Below are 17,703 nucleotides of genomic sequence, written 5' to 3'. Positions count from 1 at the left end.
AGTGTCCAGGGTGTGTCCCAAGCGTTTGAGTGAGCCACTCTGAGAAAGGGTTGTGCTCTGTTCCCGGTTTCCTTCACACAGCCTAAAGAGCAGCGGCCACAGCAAAGCACGGAGGGGTCCGGGGCCACTTGGCAGACCCCACTGTGCCCCCCAAGCAGCTGCCTGTGTGTGAGGACAAAACAGCACCTGCGAGCGCAGCCGAGACCGCCTCCTTGTGTTACCGGCTTCGTCACCACTGCCGCCTCTGTTCTTTACCCAGCATGTCTCTCAGCCCACTGGAGGTATCAGAAATTCCAAATTCTCAAAGCTAAAGTTTCAGTATTTTCAGTATATATGTTGGGGTTTTACAATTGTTTGTGGCCAGAAAAGGTTCAGCACCACCCACACACAGACATTAGCCCATTTCCTGTTCTTGGCATCTCTGTACTCGGTTGGTCCAACTCAGACAGCAACTTTAAGATGTTCAGTGCAGCCATGTCATGGCAGGACTCTACATCCTTTCCAATACGGTGGCTGATCAGAGGTGGCTGAAAGGAGCAATTGATAAGAGATACAAATTCGTTCTTGTTGTTTTTGGGGAAGTCTTTGTATTCAACCTGGAATCCCTGGACTCTGGAAAGATAGTCCAGCTGCTCAGAGGGTCTTGTAAGAGGTCCATGGGGTACTTGGCCTGAAGAGATGTTATTCTTTAAAATGGTATCGGCTGTGGGCAAGGTGCCCCCATACAACAACTCACAGGCTATCATGGCAGTTACCCTGGCCTTGGCAGGATTTGGAGCTGCCCTGGTGAAATCTTTGGCGTGGTGTCCTTAACTGATTCCTACGGCCTGGGCAACCTCGAGCACCGTGGGAAGAATCCCCGCGGGCAGCTGCTGATGACTAAAATAAGGCATCCTGAACTCATCCTCTTTATTGCTAATTCCATTTTCATCCCCAGAGCCAGGTTCAAAAAAGGTTACTTTTCTTCCATCCCCTGGTTTTTTTATTGGTGTCTTCTCCTCTGATTTGAGGGCTGGTTTGGTGGGCTGAGCCTGTGGGACTTTGAAACCAAAGATCTCCAGCATGTTCTCAGCTGTGTTGCATTTAGCCACCTTCTTGTTGGCGCCTGTTCCTTCTGTGGTATGGTTTCCCACCTTCACCTGCATCACAAACTCTCTGCAGCGCGGGAGGCCTCGCTCTGTGAGGATCATGTATTCTGGCTCCTTCTCCTTTTTCGCCTGCTGGATCTGGGCCAGTCTGCTGATTGGTTCATCCCCTGGCCGCAGTCTGTGCTGCTCTGTAGCCTGACTATGGATTTTATTTTCTTTTTGATTCTGGGCTTCACTCGCTCGACCGTAGGCAGCGGTGGTAGTTTCTTCAGCTCCTCGAGGACGGCGATAGTAGCGTTTTTCTTTGAAATCTTCTTGCTCTTCCCTTCACCGTCCCCCACAAACTCCCCAACTTGTCACATAGCTCTTCAAATGGGGGTGGTCCACTCTCCCTGGCAACCTCAAAATTCACAGGCAAGTTCCGTTTTAGTGCAATCTCAAGCATTTGACTTATTTCCGATTTACCGAGATTTTCTTCTTCTGATTCTCTTCCATTCACCTGCTCGCCTGGCTGCCTTCCCTCCCGCCTCTCCGGCAGGGGCAGACGGGGGCTCATTCTGCAGGGTCTGCATAGCTTTTGCAGCGGTGTCTTGTCTCGCGACCTGCCTCGTCTTGCCTTTCCCGTTAAACTGCTCTCCTCCCACAGAAAGCTCAACTTGAAAAAGTAAAGGAGGTACTGGAAATGGGTAAAAGTACCTTGGGGGATAAGCACCTCCTCTCATGTAGTTATAGGTGGACTGCATCCTAGAGTAAGGGTCAACAGGCTTCTACATTGTCTTGTTTTTTTTTTTTTCCAAGTTTCATGCACAGTGCATTTAGTTCTACAGTAGGGGTTATGCTTTCTTAAAAAGCGGTGTTCCGGGAATAATGCTGTTTTGGTTCAGTTCTGAGAGGTTATGTGGTTAGGAAACTCCTGGCTGTTGCCCTGGGCTTGTCCCCCAGCCGGCGGTCCTAGGCAGTGGAGGTAGCGGCGGGGGCAGCTAGGGTGGCGAGGAGGAGAGGGAGGAAGGAAAAAGGGAGAGGAGGAAGGGAATGGCGGAAGGAAGAAGCGGAATGGCCATGGAGGAGGCGGGCGCCGCGGGGCAGAGGGGTCGGAGGAAGGGGGAGCTGAGCTAGACGCAGCTACAGCTGGCGCAAACGCTAAGCGTAAACAAAACACTTTTAATCAGTGGGTCGAAGAAACAATAAAGGAAACTTTAAAATATCTTGGAAAAAATGAAAACACAACACATCGAAACTTACGGGATGCAACGAAGACAGTGGTAAGAGGGAAATTTATAGCTGTAATGTTTACATTAAATAAAATATAAAGGAAAGGAGACCTAACTCAAATCAACAACCTGAATTTACACCTTGAGGAGGTAGAAAAAGAAGTTAGAGCCAAAGCTAGTGGAGGAAGGAAAATAAAAACAAAAATAGAGATAAATGAAATATAAAATAGATAAAATCAATAATCAAGTTGGTTCGTTGACAATAACAACAAAATTGACAAACCTTTAGCTAGACTGACACAGAAATAGAGGACTCAAGCAAATAACATCAGAAATGAAGTGGGGACATTACTACCAATTTTACAGAAATTTCACTATGATAGCTATAGCCTCACAAAATGCATTTTTTAAAAGTAATAAGACATGAAGGTCAAAATTATTGCTTGATACATGGGCTTTGGAAATGATGTTGCATTAGCAGCCATGAAAACAACATCAGTCTCCTTGTACATCTCCATCAGAGCTCTTGAGTGACTTGGTACATTGTCAATGGGCAGTCATATTTTTTTCTGAATAGTAGGTCTGGAAAGATCTCTGCACCTCTATATTTATTGTGTGTTATTCCCAAGGGCCAAGATATTGAAGCAATCGAAGTATTCATCCATAAATGATTGGAAAAAGAATGGGTTATTACTCAGCCATAAAAAAGGATGATATCTTGTCATTTGCAGTAACATAAATGGACTTAGAAGGTATAATGCAAAGTGAAATAAGTCCATCAGAGAAAGACAAATACCTTATGATTTCACTCATATGTGGAATTTAAGAAAAAAAAAGACACAGATGAAAAAGGGAAAAAAAGGGACAAACAAACAAACAAAAAACAGATTCTTAAAAACAGAACACAAATGAGTGGTTGCCAGAGGGGAGGTGGGCAGGGGGAATGGGTGAAATAGGTGAAGGGAATAAGAGTACACTTATCTGGATGAGCACTGAAAAATGTATAGAATTGTTGAATCATTATACTGTATACCTGGAACTATATAACACTGTATGTTCATTATTCTTCAATAAAATATAAACCCCACTGAATTGCATACCTAAGAATGAACTAAATTGAAGATTTTATGTTATACATACTTTGCCACAATAAAAACAATGCTTTAAATGTAAAAAACAAAAGGGGTATCTGGCTGGCTCATTCAGTAAAACATATGACTCTTGATCTTGGGGTTGAGAGTTCAAGCCCCACGTTGGGCATAAATGGGCAAGCCCCACTTAAAAAAAATATTTAAAAAATGCAAAAAAAAAAAAATCCAGCATGATTTCCACTCAGTCTTTGCACTGCCTGTTTCCTCTGCATAGAACATTTTGTCCCAATTTATCTACAGAATTAATTTTCTTAGCCCTTCCAATCTACACTCAAATGCCATTTTTAAGTGAATCTATCCTTGAGCATCCCATAAAAATTATCCTACCCAGAAACTCCCAAACTACCTGAACCCAGTCTACTTTTTAATAAGTACATGTATGTTGTCATGCCTTGACCCATGAGTATTGAGACATATTAACGTTAACTATAAGCTACTGTGTAGGTTTTACTTTTCATTATCACTGAGTCATATCAAAGGTCCACCATGACCTCAAATGATATATTTGGGAAAGAGACAAACAGTGTCCATCTAAGCTTTGAAATACTATGGGAAAAAAATACCCTAGGGAAAATTTCAGCGTAGAACTCATACATATGGTCACAACAAAGCAAACAGGAATGCCAAGAGGAAAGAGATCAGTCCTGAGTCAGATGAATGATCAAGGTGTGAAGAATAACTAGATTTTACTTATGGTTATCCCCAGGGTGTACCCAGAAATATCTGGTGTTATAGAAACTAGTGAAAAACTGGTTTCCAACAGTCAAGAAGGATGGGATCCCAAAGCCACTGTGTTTTGTAATATTACCAGAAGTATTACTTCATAACCTGGTGAAGGGGTGCCTGGATGGCTCAGTAGGTTATGGGTCTGTCTTCAGCTCAGGTCATGGTCCTAGGGTCCTGGGATCAAACCCTATGTCAGGCTCTCTACTCACCTGGAAGTCTGCTTCTGTCTTCCACTCTGCCTACTTGTGCTCGTGCTCTCTCTCTCTGTCAAATAAATAAATAAAATCTTAATAAATAAATAAATAAATAAATAAACGTGGCACTTCATTTAAAAAAAAAAGAATAGTCCACTAATCTCATAATGATGCTACTGTAAAATAGGTGTTAATATATTTTAATTTTATAAATGGAAAACCTAAAGCCCAGAAATATCCTACAACTTTTTAAATTACATTGTACTTCCATTTATCTGATTTCATCATAAAACATTCCCAGGAGCAAGAAAGAAGTTTTCTGTTTTAATTTTTCTTTCTTTCTTTTTTTTTTTGCATCTGATTTTTTTTAATTTAATATAATTTTACTATGTTATGTTAGTCACCATACAGTACATCATTAGTTTTTGATGTAGTGTTCCATGATTCATTGTTTGCATACAACACCCAGTGCTCCTTGCAATATGTGTCCTCCTTAATACCCATCACGGGGCTAACCTATCCCCTCCACCCCCCTCCCCTCTAAAACCCTCAGTTTGTTTCTCAGAGTCTATAGTCTCTCATGGTTTGTCTCCCCCTCCGATTTCCCCTCCTTCATTTTTCCCTTCCTTCTTCTAATGTCCTCCATGCTATACCTTATGTTCCACAAATAAGTAAAATCATATGCTAATTGACTTTCTCTGCTTGACTTATTTCACTTAGCATAATCTCCTCCAGCCCCATCCATGTTGAGGTAAAAGTTGGGTATTCATGCTTTCTGATGGTTGAGTAATATTCCATTGTATATATGGACCACATCTTCTTTATCCATTCATCTGTTGAAGGGCATCTCAGCTCTTTCCACAGTTTGGCTATTGTGGACATTGCTATCGTGAACATTGGGTGCATATGGTCCTTCATTTCAGTACATCTCTGTCTTTGGGGTAAATACCCAGAAGTGCAATTGCTGGGTCATAGGGTAGCCCTATTTTTAATTTTTTGAGGAACTGCCACACACTTTCCCAAATGGCTGCACCAACTTGCATTCCCACCAACAGTGTTAGAGGGTTCCCCTTTCTCTACAACCTCTCCAACATTTGTTGTTTCTTGCCTTGTCAATTTTTGCCATTCTAACTGGTGTAAGGTGGTATCTCAATGTGGTTTTGATTTGAATTTCCCTGATGGCTAATGATGATGAACATTTTTTCATGTGTCTGTTGGCCACTTGTATGTCTTTTTTTATTTATTTTTTATTATTATGTTATGTTAACCACCACACATTACATCATTAGTTTTTGATGTAGTGTTCCATGATTCATTGTTTGCATATAACACCCAGTGCTCCGTGCAGAACATGCCCTCTTTAATACCAGGCTAACCCATCCCCCCACCCCCTCCCCTCTAGAATCCTCAGTTTGTTTCTCAGAGTCCATAGTCTCTCATGGTTCATCTCCCCCTCCACTTGTATGTCTTCTTTAGAGAAGTGTCTATTCATGTCTTCTGCCCAATTTTGACTTGCTTACTTGTTTTTCGGGGGTTGAGTTTGAGTTCTATATAGATCTTGGATACCAGCCCTTTATCTGTAGTGTCATTTGCAAATATCTTCTCCCATTCCATGAGTTGACTGTTTCCTTTGCTGTGAAGAAGCTTTTTATCTTGATGAAGTCCCAAAACTTCATTTTGCTTTTGTTTCACTTGCCTTTGGAGATGTATCTTGAAAGAAGTTGCTCTGGCTGATGTTGAAGAGGTTACTGCCTATGTTCTCCTCTAGGATTTTGATGGATTCCTGTCTCACATTGGGGTCTTTCAACCATTTTGAGTTTATCTTTGTGTATGATGGTAGAGAATGGTTGAGTTTCATTCTTTTGTATATAGCTGTCCAATTCTCCCAGCACAATTTATTGAAGAGACTATCTTTTTTCCATTGCATATTTTTTCCTGCTTTGTCGAAGATTATTGGACCATAGAGTTGAGGGTCCTTATCTGGGCTCTTTATTCTGTTCCATTGGTCTATATGTCTGTTTTTGTGCCAGTGCCATGCTGTCTTGGTGATCACAGCTTTGTAATACATCTTGAAATCAGGCAACGTGATGTCCCCAGCTTTGTTTTTCTTTCTCAACATTTCCTTGGTGATTCAGGGTCCTTTCTGATTCCATACAAATTTTAAGATTGTTTGTTCCAGTACTTTGAGAAATGTCATTGGAATTTTGATCGGGATGGCAATTTGAATACTTTTATTTCTTTTTGTTGTCTGATTCCTGTTGCTAGGACTTCTAGTACTATGTTGAACAATAGTGGCAAGAGTGGGCTTCCTTGTCCTGTTCCTGATGTTACGGGAATGGCTCTCAGCTTTTCCCTATTGAGAATGATATTCACTGTGGGTTTTTCATAGATGGATTTTATGAAAATAATGAATGTTTCCTCTATCCTTGTACTCTGAAGAGTTTTAATCAGGAAAGGATGCTGTATTTTGTCAAATGCTTTTTCTGCATCAATTGAGAGGATCATATGGTTCTTCTCTCTCCTCTTATTAATGTGTTCTATCACATTGATTGATTTGCAATTGTTGAACCACCCTTGCATAACAGGGATAAATACCACTTGGTCGTGGTGGATGATCTTTTTAATGTATTGTTGGATCCTATTACCTACGATTTTGTTGAGAATTTTGGAATCCATATTCATCAGGGATATCAGTCTGAAATTCTCCCTTTTGATGGGGTCTTTGCCTGTTTTGGGGATTAAGGTAATGCTGGCCTCATAGAATGAGTCTGGAAGTTTTCCTTCTCTTTCTATTTTTTGAAACAGCTTCAGGAGAATAGGTATTATTTCTTCTTTGAATGTTTGGTAGAATTCCCCAGGGAATCCATCAGACCCTTTTGTTTTTTTGGAGGTTTTTGATCACTGCTTCAATCTCGCTACTGGTTATTGGCCTATTCAGGTTGTCAATTTCTTCCTGTTTCAGCCTTGGTACTTTATAGGTTTCCAGGAAGGCATTCATTTCTTCCAGGTTGCTTAATACATTGGCATATAGTTGTTGATAATAATTTCTAATAATTGTTTCTATTTCATTGGTGTTAGTGTGATCTCTCCCCTTTCATTCATAATTTTATTAATTTGAGTCCTCTTTTCTTTTGGATAAGTCTGGCCAGTGGTTTCTCGATCTTATTAATTCTTTCAAAAAACCAGCTTCTAGTTTCATTGATCTGATATACTGTGTTTCTGGTTTCTAATTCATTGATCTCTGCTCTAATCTTAATTACTCTTCTAATGCATGGCTTAGACATCACTTGTTGCTTTTTCTGCAGTTCTTTAAGGTGTAAAGTTAGTTGGTGAATTTGGGATTTTTCTTTTCTTTTCTTTCTTTTTTTTTTTTTTTTTTGAGTGAGGCTTGGATGGCTATGTATTTCCCCCTTAGGACCAACTTTGTAGTATCCCATAGGTTTTGGACCAATGTGTTTTCATTCTCATTGTTTTCCATGAATTGTTTAAGTTCTTCTGTGATTTCCTGGTTGACCCAAACATTCCTGAACGGAGTGGTCTTTAGCTTCAAAGTGTTTGAATTTCTTCCAAATTTTTTCTTGTGATTGAGTGCCAGTTTTAAAGCATTATGGTCTGAGAATATGAGGGAATAATCTCAATCTTTTGGTATTGGTTGAGACCTGATTGGTGACCCAGTATGTGGTCTATTCTGGAGAAAGTTCCATGTGTGCTCAAGAAGAATAAATATTCTGTTGTTTTAGGGTGGAATGTTCTGTATATATCTATGAGGTCTGTGTGTCACTCAAAGCTCTTGTTTCTTTATTGATTTTCTGCTTAGATGATCTGTCAATTGGTGAAGGTGGAGTATTGAGGTTTCCTACAATTAATGTATTATTATCAATATGACTCTTTATTTGGTTAACAGTTGGCTTATGTAGTTAGCTGCTCCCAAGTTGGGGGCCTATATATCTACAATTGTTGGATTTCTTGTTGGATAGATGCTTTAAAAATGATATAGAGGCTTTTTGTGTCTCTAACTACAGTCTTTAGCTTAAAATCTAATTTTTCTGAAATAAGAATTTTTACCCCAGCTTTCTTTTGAGGTCTGTTGGCGTGGAAGATCCATCTACATCACTTCACATTCAGTCTGGATGTATCTTTACGTTCAAAATGAGTCTCTTGTAGACAGAATATGGATGGGTCCTGTCTTTTTTTTATTATTACGTTAATCACTATACATTAAATTATTAGTTTCTGATGTAGTGATCCATGATTCATTGTTTGTGTATAACACCCAGTGCTCCATTCAGTATGTGCCCTCTTTACCAAGAATATTTATTTATTTATTTATTTATTTATTTATTTATTTATTTATTTATTATATTATGTTAATCACCATACATTACATCATTAGTTTTTGATGTAGTGTTCCATGATTCATTGTTTGCGTATAACACCCAGTTCTCCATGCAGTACATGCTCTCTGTAATACCCGTTACCAGGATAACCCATGCACCCACCACTCACCTCTAGACCCTCACTTTGTTTCTCAGAGTCCATTGTCTCTCATGGATCATCTCCCCCTCTGAGGTCCCCCCCATCATTTTTCCCTTCCTACTATCTTCTTCTTTTTTTTTTTTTTAACATACAATGTATTATTTGTTTCAGAGGTACAGGTCTGTGATTCAACAGTGTTAGACATTAAAAAAAAAAAGCAGAAAACAATGTTAGACATGTAATAGCGCTCAACGTAGTACATACCCTCCCTAATATCTATCACCCAGGCACCCCATCCCTCCCACCCCCCACCATTCCAGCAACCTCAGTTTGTTTCCTGATATTAAGAATTCCTCATATCAGTGAGATCTTATGATACATGTCTTTCTCTGATTGACTTATTTCGCTCAGCATAATACCCTCCATTTCCATCCACATCGTTGCAAATGGCAAGATTTTATTCCTTTTGATGGCTGCATAATATTCCATTATATATATATATATATATATATATATATATATATATATACCACATCTTCTTTATCCATTCATCTATCGATGGACATCTTGGCTCTTTCCATAATTTGGCTATTGTGGACATTGGTGCTAAAAATTTCAGGTTGCACATACCCCTTTGGATCCCTACATTTGTATCCTTGGGGTAAACACCCAGTAGTGCAATTGCTGGGTCATATGGTAGCTCTAATTGCAACTATTTGAAGAACCTCCATACTGTTTTCCAGAGTGGCTGCACCAGCTTGCATTCCCACCAACAGTGTAGGAGGGTTCCCCTTTCTCCGCATGCCTGCCAAAATCTGTCGTTTCCTGACTTGTTAATTTTAGCCATTCTGACTGGTGTGAGGTGGTATCTCATTGAGGTTTTGATTTGCATTTCCCTGATGCTGAGCGATGTTGAGCACTTTTTCATTTGTCTGTTAGCCATTTGGATGTCTTCTTTGGAAAAATGTCTGTTCATGTCTTCTGCCCATTTCTTGATTGGATTATTTGTTCTTTGGGTGTTGAGTTTGATAAGTTCATTATAGATTTTGGATACTAGAGTTTCACAAGTTCTTTATAGATTTTGGATACCTTTATCTGATATGTCATTTGCAAATATCTTCTCCCATTCTGTCGGTTGTCTTTTGCTTTTGTTGAATCTTTCTTTTGCTGTACAAAAGCTTTTTATCTTGATGAAGTCCCAATAGTTCATTTTTGCCCTTGCTTCCCTTGCCTTTGGCAATGTTTCTAGGAAGAAGCTGCTGTGGCTGAGCTCGAAGAGGTTGCTGCCTGTGTTCTCCTTTAGGATTTTGGTCGACTCCTGTCTCACATTTGGGTCTTTCAACCGTTTGAGTCTATTTTTGTGTGTGGTGTAAGGAAATGGTCCAGTTTCATTCTTCTGCATGTGGCTGTCCAATTTTCCCAACACCATTTTTTGAGGAGACTGTCTTTTTTCCACTGGACATTCTTTCCTGCTTTGTCGAAGATTAGTTGACCATAGAGTTGAGGGTCCATTTCTGGGGTCTCTATTCTGTTCCATTGATCTATGTGTCTGTTTTTCTGTCAATACCATACTGTCTTGATGATGAAAGCTTTGTAATAGAGTTTGAAGTCCGGAATTGTGACGCCACCAGCTTTGCTTTTCTTTATCAACATTCCTCTGGCTATTCAGGGTCTTTTCTGGTTCCATACAAATTTAAGGATTATTCCATTTCTTTGAAAAAAGTGGATAGTATTTTGATAGGGATTGCATTAAATGTGTAGATATCTCTAAGTAGCATCGACAACTTCACAATATTTGTTCTTCCAATCTAAGAGGATAGAATATTTTTCCATTTCTTTGTGTCTTCCTCAATTTCTTTCATGAGTATTTTATAGTTTTCTGAGTATAGATTCTTTGCCTCTTCGGTTAGATTTATTCCTAGGTATCTTCTGATTTTAGGTGGAATTGTAAAAGGGATCGACTCCTTAATTTCCCTTTCTTCTGTCTTGTTGTTGGGGTATAGGAATGCCACTGATTTCTGTACATTCGTTTTATATCCTGCCACTTCCCTGAATTCCTGTATGAGTTCTAGCAGTTTTTGGATGGAGTCTTTTGGGTTTTCCACATGAAGTATCATATCATCTGCAAAGAGTGAGAGTTTGACTTCTTCTTTGCTGATTCAGATGCCTTTTATTTCTTTTTGTTGTCTGAATGTTGTGGCTGGGATTTCTAATACTATATTGAATAGCAGTGGTGATAGTGGACAATCCCTTCCATGTTCCTGACTTTAGGGGGAAAGCTCTCAGTTTTTCCCCATTGAGAATGATATTCACTGTGGGTTTTTCATAGATGGCTTTTATGATATTGTGCTATGTACCCTCTATCCCTATGCTCTGAATAGTTTTGGTCAAGAAACGATGCTATACTTTGTCAAATACTTTTTCTGCATCTATTGAGAGGATTATATGGTTCTTGTTCTTTCTTTTATTAATGTATTGTATCACATTGATGGATTTGCGGATGTTGAACCAACCCTGTGGCTCAGGGATAAATCCCACTTGGTTGGGGTGAATAATCCTTTTAATGTATTGTTGGATCCTATTGGCTAGTATTTTGGTGAGAATTTTTGCATCCATGTTCATCAAGGATATTAGCCTCTAATTCTCCTTTTTGATGGGGACTTTGTCTGGTTTGGGGATCAAGGTAATGGTGGCCTCCTAAAACGAGTTTGGAAGTTTTCCTTCAATTTCTATCTTTTGGAAAATTTCAGAAAACTAGGTGTCAATTCTTCTTTAAATGTTTGGTAGAATTCCCCTGCAAAACCGTCTGCCCTGGGTTGTTGTTGTTGGGAGATTTTTGATGACTGCTTCAATTTCCTTAGTGGTTATAGGTCTTTCAGGTTTGCTATTTCTTACTGGTTCAGTTTTGGTAGTTGATACATCTCTAGGAATGCATCCATTTCTTCCAGATTATCTAATTTGCTGGCATATAGTTGCTCATAATATGTTCTTATAATTGTTTGTATTTCTTTGGTGTTGGTTGTGATCTCTCCTCTTTCATTCATGATTTTGTTGATTTGGGACATTTCTCTTTTCTTTTTGATCAGTCTGGCCAGGGGTTTATCAATCTTGTTAATTCTTCCAAAGAACCAGCTTCTAGTTTCATTGATCTGTTCTACTATTCTTTTGGTTTAAATTTCATTGATTTCCTCTCCGATCTTTACTAATTCTTTTCTCCTGCTGAGTTTAGGCTTTATTTGCTGTTCTTTCTCCAGCTCCTTTAGCTGTAAGGTTAGGTTGTGTATTTGAGACCTTTCTTGTTTCTTGAGAAAGGCTTTTATTGCTATATACTTTCCTCTTAGGACCGCCTTTGCTGCATCCCAGTTTTTGAACAATTGTGTTTTCATTTTCATTTGTTTCCATGAATTTTTTTTTAATTCTTCTTTGTTTTCCTGGTTGCCTCATTCATTCTTTAGTAGGATACTCTTTAGCCTCCATGTATTTGAGTTCTTTCCGACATTCCTCTTGTGATCGAGTCCTAGTTTCAAAGCATTGTGTTCTGAAAATATGCAGGGAATAATCCCAATCTTTGGTAGTGTTTGAGACCATATTTGTGACCTGGGATGGGATCTATTCTGGAGAATGTTCCATGGGCACTAGAGAAGAATGTGTATTCCGTTGCTTTGGGATGGAATGTTCTGAATATGTCTGTGAAGTCCATTTGGTCCAGTGTGTCGTTTAAAGTCTTTATTTCCTTGTTGATCTTTTGCTTAGATGATCTGTCCATTTCAGTGAGGGGATGTTAATATCCCCCACTATTATTGTATTGTTGTCAGTGTGTTTCTTTGCTTTTGTTATTAATTGGCTTATATAATTGCCTGCTCCCATGTTAGGGGCATAGATATTTACAATTGTTAGATATTCTTGTTGGATAGACCCTTTAAGTAGGATATAGTGTCCTTCCGCATCTCTTATTACAGTCTTTGTTTTAAAATCTAATCTGTCTGATATAAGGATTGCCACCCCAGCTTTCTTTTGGTGTCCATTAGCATGGGGAATGGTTTTCCACCCTCTCACTTTCAATCTGGTGTTGTCTTTGGGTCTAAAATGGGTCTCTTGCAGACATTATATTGATGGGTCTTGTTTTTTTATCCAATCTGATAGCCTGTGTCTTTTGATTGGGGCATTTAGCCCATTTACATTCAGGGTAACTATTGAAAGTTAGGAATGTCATGCCATTGTTTTGCCTGTAAGGTGACTGTTACTATATATTGTCTGTGTTCCTTTCTGGTCTATGTTACTTTTCAACTCCCTCTTTGCTTAGAGGACCCCTTTCAATATTTCTTGTAAGCCTGGTTCCATGTTTGCAAGTTCCTTTAGTTTTTGTTTGTCTTGGAAGCTTTTTATCTCCCCTTCTATTTTCAATGACAGCCTAGCTGGATATAGTATTCTTGGCTGCATATTTTTCTCATTAATGCTCTGAATATTTCACGGCAGTCCTTTCTGGCCTGCAGGTCTCTTTGGATAGGTCTGTTGCCAATCTAATGTTTCTGCCATTTTAAGTTTCAGATCTCTTCTCCTGAGCTGCTCTCAGGATTTTCTCTTTGACTCTGAGACTCGAAAGATTTACTTTTAGATGTTGGGGTGTTGACCTATTTTTATTGATTTTGAAGGGGGTTCTCTGTGCCTCCTGGATTTTGATGCCTGTTTCCTTCCCCAAATTAGAGAAGTTCTCTGCTATAATTTGCTCCAATATACCTTCCTCCCCCCTCTCTCTCTTTCTTCTTCTTCTGGGATCCCAATTATTCTAAATTTGTTTCATCATATGCTATCACTTATCTCTTAAATTCTGCCCCTGTGATCCAGTAGTTGTTTATCTCTCTTTTTCTCACCTTCTTCATTTTCTGTCATTTGGTTTTCTATATCACTAATTCTCTTTTCTGCCCCATTTATCCTAGCAGGTAGAGCCTCCACTTTTTATTGCACCTCATTAATAGCCTTTTTGATTTTGACTTGGTTAGATTTTAGTTCTTTTATTTCTCCAGAAAGGGTTTCTCTAATAACTTCCATGCTTTTTTCAAGCCCAGCTAGTATCTTTAAAATTGTCTTTCTGAACTATAGTTCTGACATCTTACTAATGTCCTTATTGATTAGGTCGCTGGCAGTCGGTACTGCCTCTTGTTCTTTTTTGAGGTGATTTTTTCCATCTTGTCATTTTGTCCAGAGGAGAATAGATGAATGAGAGAACAAAATACTAACAGGGGTATAGCAACCCCAGAAAAATATACACTAAACAAATCAGAAGAGACCTGAAACTGGGGGAAAGGAAAGGGAAAGAAAGAAAAAAGAAAAATAAAAATATTAAAATAAAACAGAATATGATCCAAATGATCAGACTGGTGCATAGATCAGTGTTACACACTAGATTTTGGGTGTATTTTTGTCTGTTAGAAGAAAGTGCCTCCCAAAATTTTGAAGAAATAAAAACTTATATATGTACAAAAATATGGGTAAATATGATGAAGGGATGGAATATGAATGCAATGATGAAAATTATGAAAGATTTTATAAGAGGAATTGATAAGATAAGAAGTTGGTTGAAAAAAGAAAGAATAGGAATTTAAAAAAAAAGGGGGACAGAATGTGATCAGGCAGGAGACTAGAACAAAGCCATACACTAGAGATTTAGGGTATATTTTGATCTGTTAGAAGAAACTGTATCCCAAATTTTAAACTGAGAGCAACTTATATATATATATACCCAAAATAAGGTTAACTACTACGTAGGGATAGAATATGACTCTAAAAATGAAAAACAAAAAAGATTTTTTAAAAAACGATTGATAAGATGTTGGTTGAAAGGGGAAAAAGAAAAAAAAATTAAAAAAGAAAACAATAGAATAAGAAAATTTTAAAAATTAACTTTGAAAGTCTGAAGATTCAAGGGGAAAAAAGCCATGAATTTTATGTGCTGTATTCCCCTAGTGCTGTCATTTTGCCGTTCTCATTGATCGGTAAACTTGGTCTTGGCTGCGTGTTCTTGCTGATATTCTGGTGAGTGGCCTGTTGCAGTGATTCTCAAATATCTTTGCTGGAGGCGGAATTGCCCTACCCTTGCCAGGGGCCGGGCTAAGTAATCTGTTCGGGTTTGCTCTAGGTAGCCTTTGTTCCCTGCATGCTTTCCCTACAGCTTTGGAGGACTAGAGTGAAAGTGGCGGCCTCTCAATCTCCCCCCTAGAGGAGTCCAGAACTCAGGGCCCCACTACTCAGTGCTCCCTCGGGAAAAAGCAATCAATCACACCTGTCTTCCCCATCTCCAGCCGCACTCTGTGCTCACCCAGCCTGTGACCAAGCTTTTCTATATCTGGCACACGACCCTGTTTGGAGTCTTCAAACCCAGCAGATTCCTGCAGTGTGCTCCCGTGCTGCTCCTCCCAGGTGAGGAAGGGGAGTCTCCCCGGATCTGCCGCTTGTTGGGTCCCTGCTGGAAGAGCAGTGGCCCGAATATGCCGCGGATCATGGTTTATGGCAACCCGGAGCTAAGAGCCCACTCCTGGGCTCCTTCTTTGTAGCCGGGTTCCCTGCTCCGATACCTGAGAGCTCTGCCACACTCAGACACCCTGGTCTTTCTGTGACCCCAAGGGTCCTGAGACCACACTATCCCAGTGAGGGTTCCCCCCCACCCCACTTAGTCAATGGAGGGACGTCCCTCAGCATAGCTGACTTCTAAAAGTTCCGATTTTGTGCTCTGCTGCTCTATCACTTGCCAGTTGCGGCTGACGGAGGCCCCGTCCCCTGCCATCTATCTTCCTGAATATTGCCTCGTTTTCACTTCTCCACCCGTTCTACTTTCCAGAAAGTGGTCACTTTTCTGTTCAGAGAGTTGCTGCTATTCTTTTCTTCGATCTCCTGTTGAGCTCGTAGGTATTTAGAATGATTTGATCCCTATCCAGCTGAATTCCTGGGACCAGATGAAATCCAGTTTTCCTACTCCTCTGCCATCTTTCTCCTCCCCTCCTAACTCTGGGTCCTGTCTTTTTATACAATCTGCATCCCTGTGCTGTTTTACAGAAGAATTTAGGCCATTCAGATTGAGAGTGATTATTGAAAGATATGAATTTATTTTTATGATGTTGCCTGTGAAGTCCCTGTTGCTATAGATTGTCTCTGTAAATTTCTGTTCTATATCACTCTTGGGGTCTTTCTCCTTTTAAAGAACCCCCTTTAATATTTCTTGCAAGGCAATTTTAGTGGTCATATATTCTTTCAATTTCTACCAATCTTGGAAGCTCTGCATCTCTCCATCCATTCTAAATGACAGCTTTACCAAATAAAGTATTCTTGGCTGCATGTTCTTCTCATTTAGTACCCTGAATATGTCTTGCCAGCCCTTTCTGGCTTGCCAGGTCTTTGTGGATAGGTTTGACGTTATTGTAATGTTCCTTATTCTGTACGTAAGTAATTTCTTCCCCCTAAGTGCCCTTGAGATGGTTTCCTTGGTTCTAAGATTTGTGAGTTTTATTATTATATGCAGGTCATTGGTATGTTTCCTTGATCTTGGGAGGGGTCTTCTCTGATCCTCGGACACAAATGTTTTTTTCATCCCCCAGATTAGGGAAGTTCTCAGCTACAGTTTGCTCAAACATATCTTCTAGTCCTTTCACTCTCTCCACTCCCTCAGGGATCCCAGTAATTCTGACATTGAATGTTTCATGGTGTCACTTATTTCTCCAATTCTGTTTCATGGATTTTGAGCTGTTTTTCCCAGGCCTCCTCTTTTTCCTTATTTTATTATCAATCGGTCTTCTAGATCACTAATTTGTTCTTCTGCCTCCTTTACCTAGCTGTTAGAGTATCTAGATTAGATTGGATCTCATTGATAGCATTTTTAAGTTCTGCCAGTTCAGCTTTCATTTCTGGCCTTAGAAACTCTATGTTGCCATTAATCGATTTCTTCATTCTAGCTATCATCTTCATAACTGCTACCTTGAAGTCTATTTCTGACATCTTGGTTATATCTGTATCCATTTGTAAATCTATGGCAGAAGTTACAGTCTCTGAGTCTTTCTTATTTTGGGGGTTTCTCCTCCTAGTCATTCGGTTGAGGGGTGGTTGAGGGAGTATGGAGTCCAAATTATTGACGACAACCCAAGCAAGATGCACCTGTTTTATAGGGACCTTTGAGTTGTCGGCCTCTTGTTCTCCCAGCCTGTCTTCTGGGGGAAGGGCCTGCTGCACTGTTACTCAGGCAACCCTGTCTAGGCAGAGTTGCCCTGCCCCCTGTGTGGGGGACAGGCTCAGTGAAAACCAGTTTTGGGGGGCTTTTGTTCTCTGGCGGCATTCCCTGGTGGCTTTCCACATCTCTTCTGAGAGTCAGAGAAGAGACCATTTCCAACCCTGTGCCTCTGAGCAGAGAGATCACAATCTATTCCTCAGTGAGCTCTCCAGGCCACACTATCTCCGTTTCTGTCTGTGCTGCTAAAAACTGCAACATCCTGGGTTGTGTGCCCCACAGCAGCACTCCAGAGTTGCTGGACAGTTCCCACTCAGACAGAACAGTTCCCAGTACTCTCCTCCAGGTTGGGGCACATCTCTGCCTTTTGTGCTTCTAAAACCACCAGCTGCCCCCAGTTTGCATTCACAGCCCCACTGCTCCAGGTTTCAGTGTGTGGTAGGGGAGGGCTGCCCTAAAGTCCTTTCCCCACTGCTACCGGTCTGCGAGTCTATGCCCCGTACCCAGCGCAGGAGGCTTTTGTGCACAGGCTGTGCAGGATCCCCATGGCTCCCTCCCCCTTCCGTTTATCTACTGATATCTGCCTGCAGAATCACGGCTCCCCGCTTCATACCTCAAAACCAACTACCAATGATATTCTGTTTG

General features: G+C 40.1%; 1 pseudogene; it reads right to left on the bottom strand.

The window, feature by feature from the left end:
* Nucleotides 1–371: 371 nt before the first annotated feature.
* Nucleotides 372–16,832, bottom strand: LOC113920399 (annotated as a pseudogene).
* Nucleotides 16,833–17,703: the final 871 nt, after the last annotated feature.

The sequence above is a fragment of the Zalophus californianus genome, chromosome 3 (genome assembly GCF_009762305.2).
Source record: "Zalophus californianus isolate mZalCal1 chromosome 3, mZalCal1.pri.v2, whole genome shotgun sequence".
Classification (NCBI taxonomy): Eukaryota; Metazoa; Chordata; class Mammalia; order Carnivora; family Otariidae; genus Zalophus; species Zalophus californianus.
This window is presented reverse-complemented; position numbering and strand designations above follow the sequence as displayed.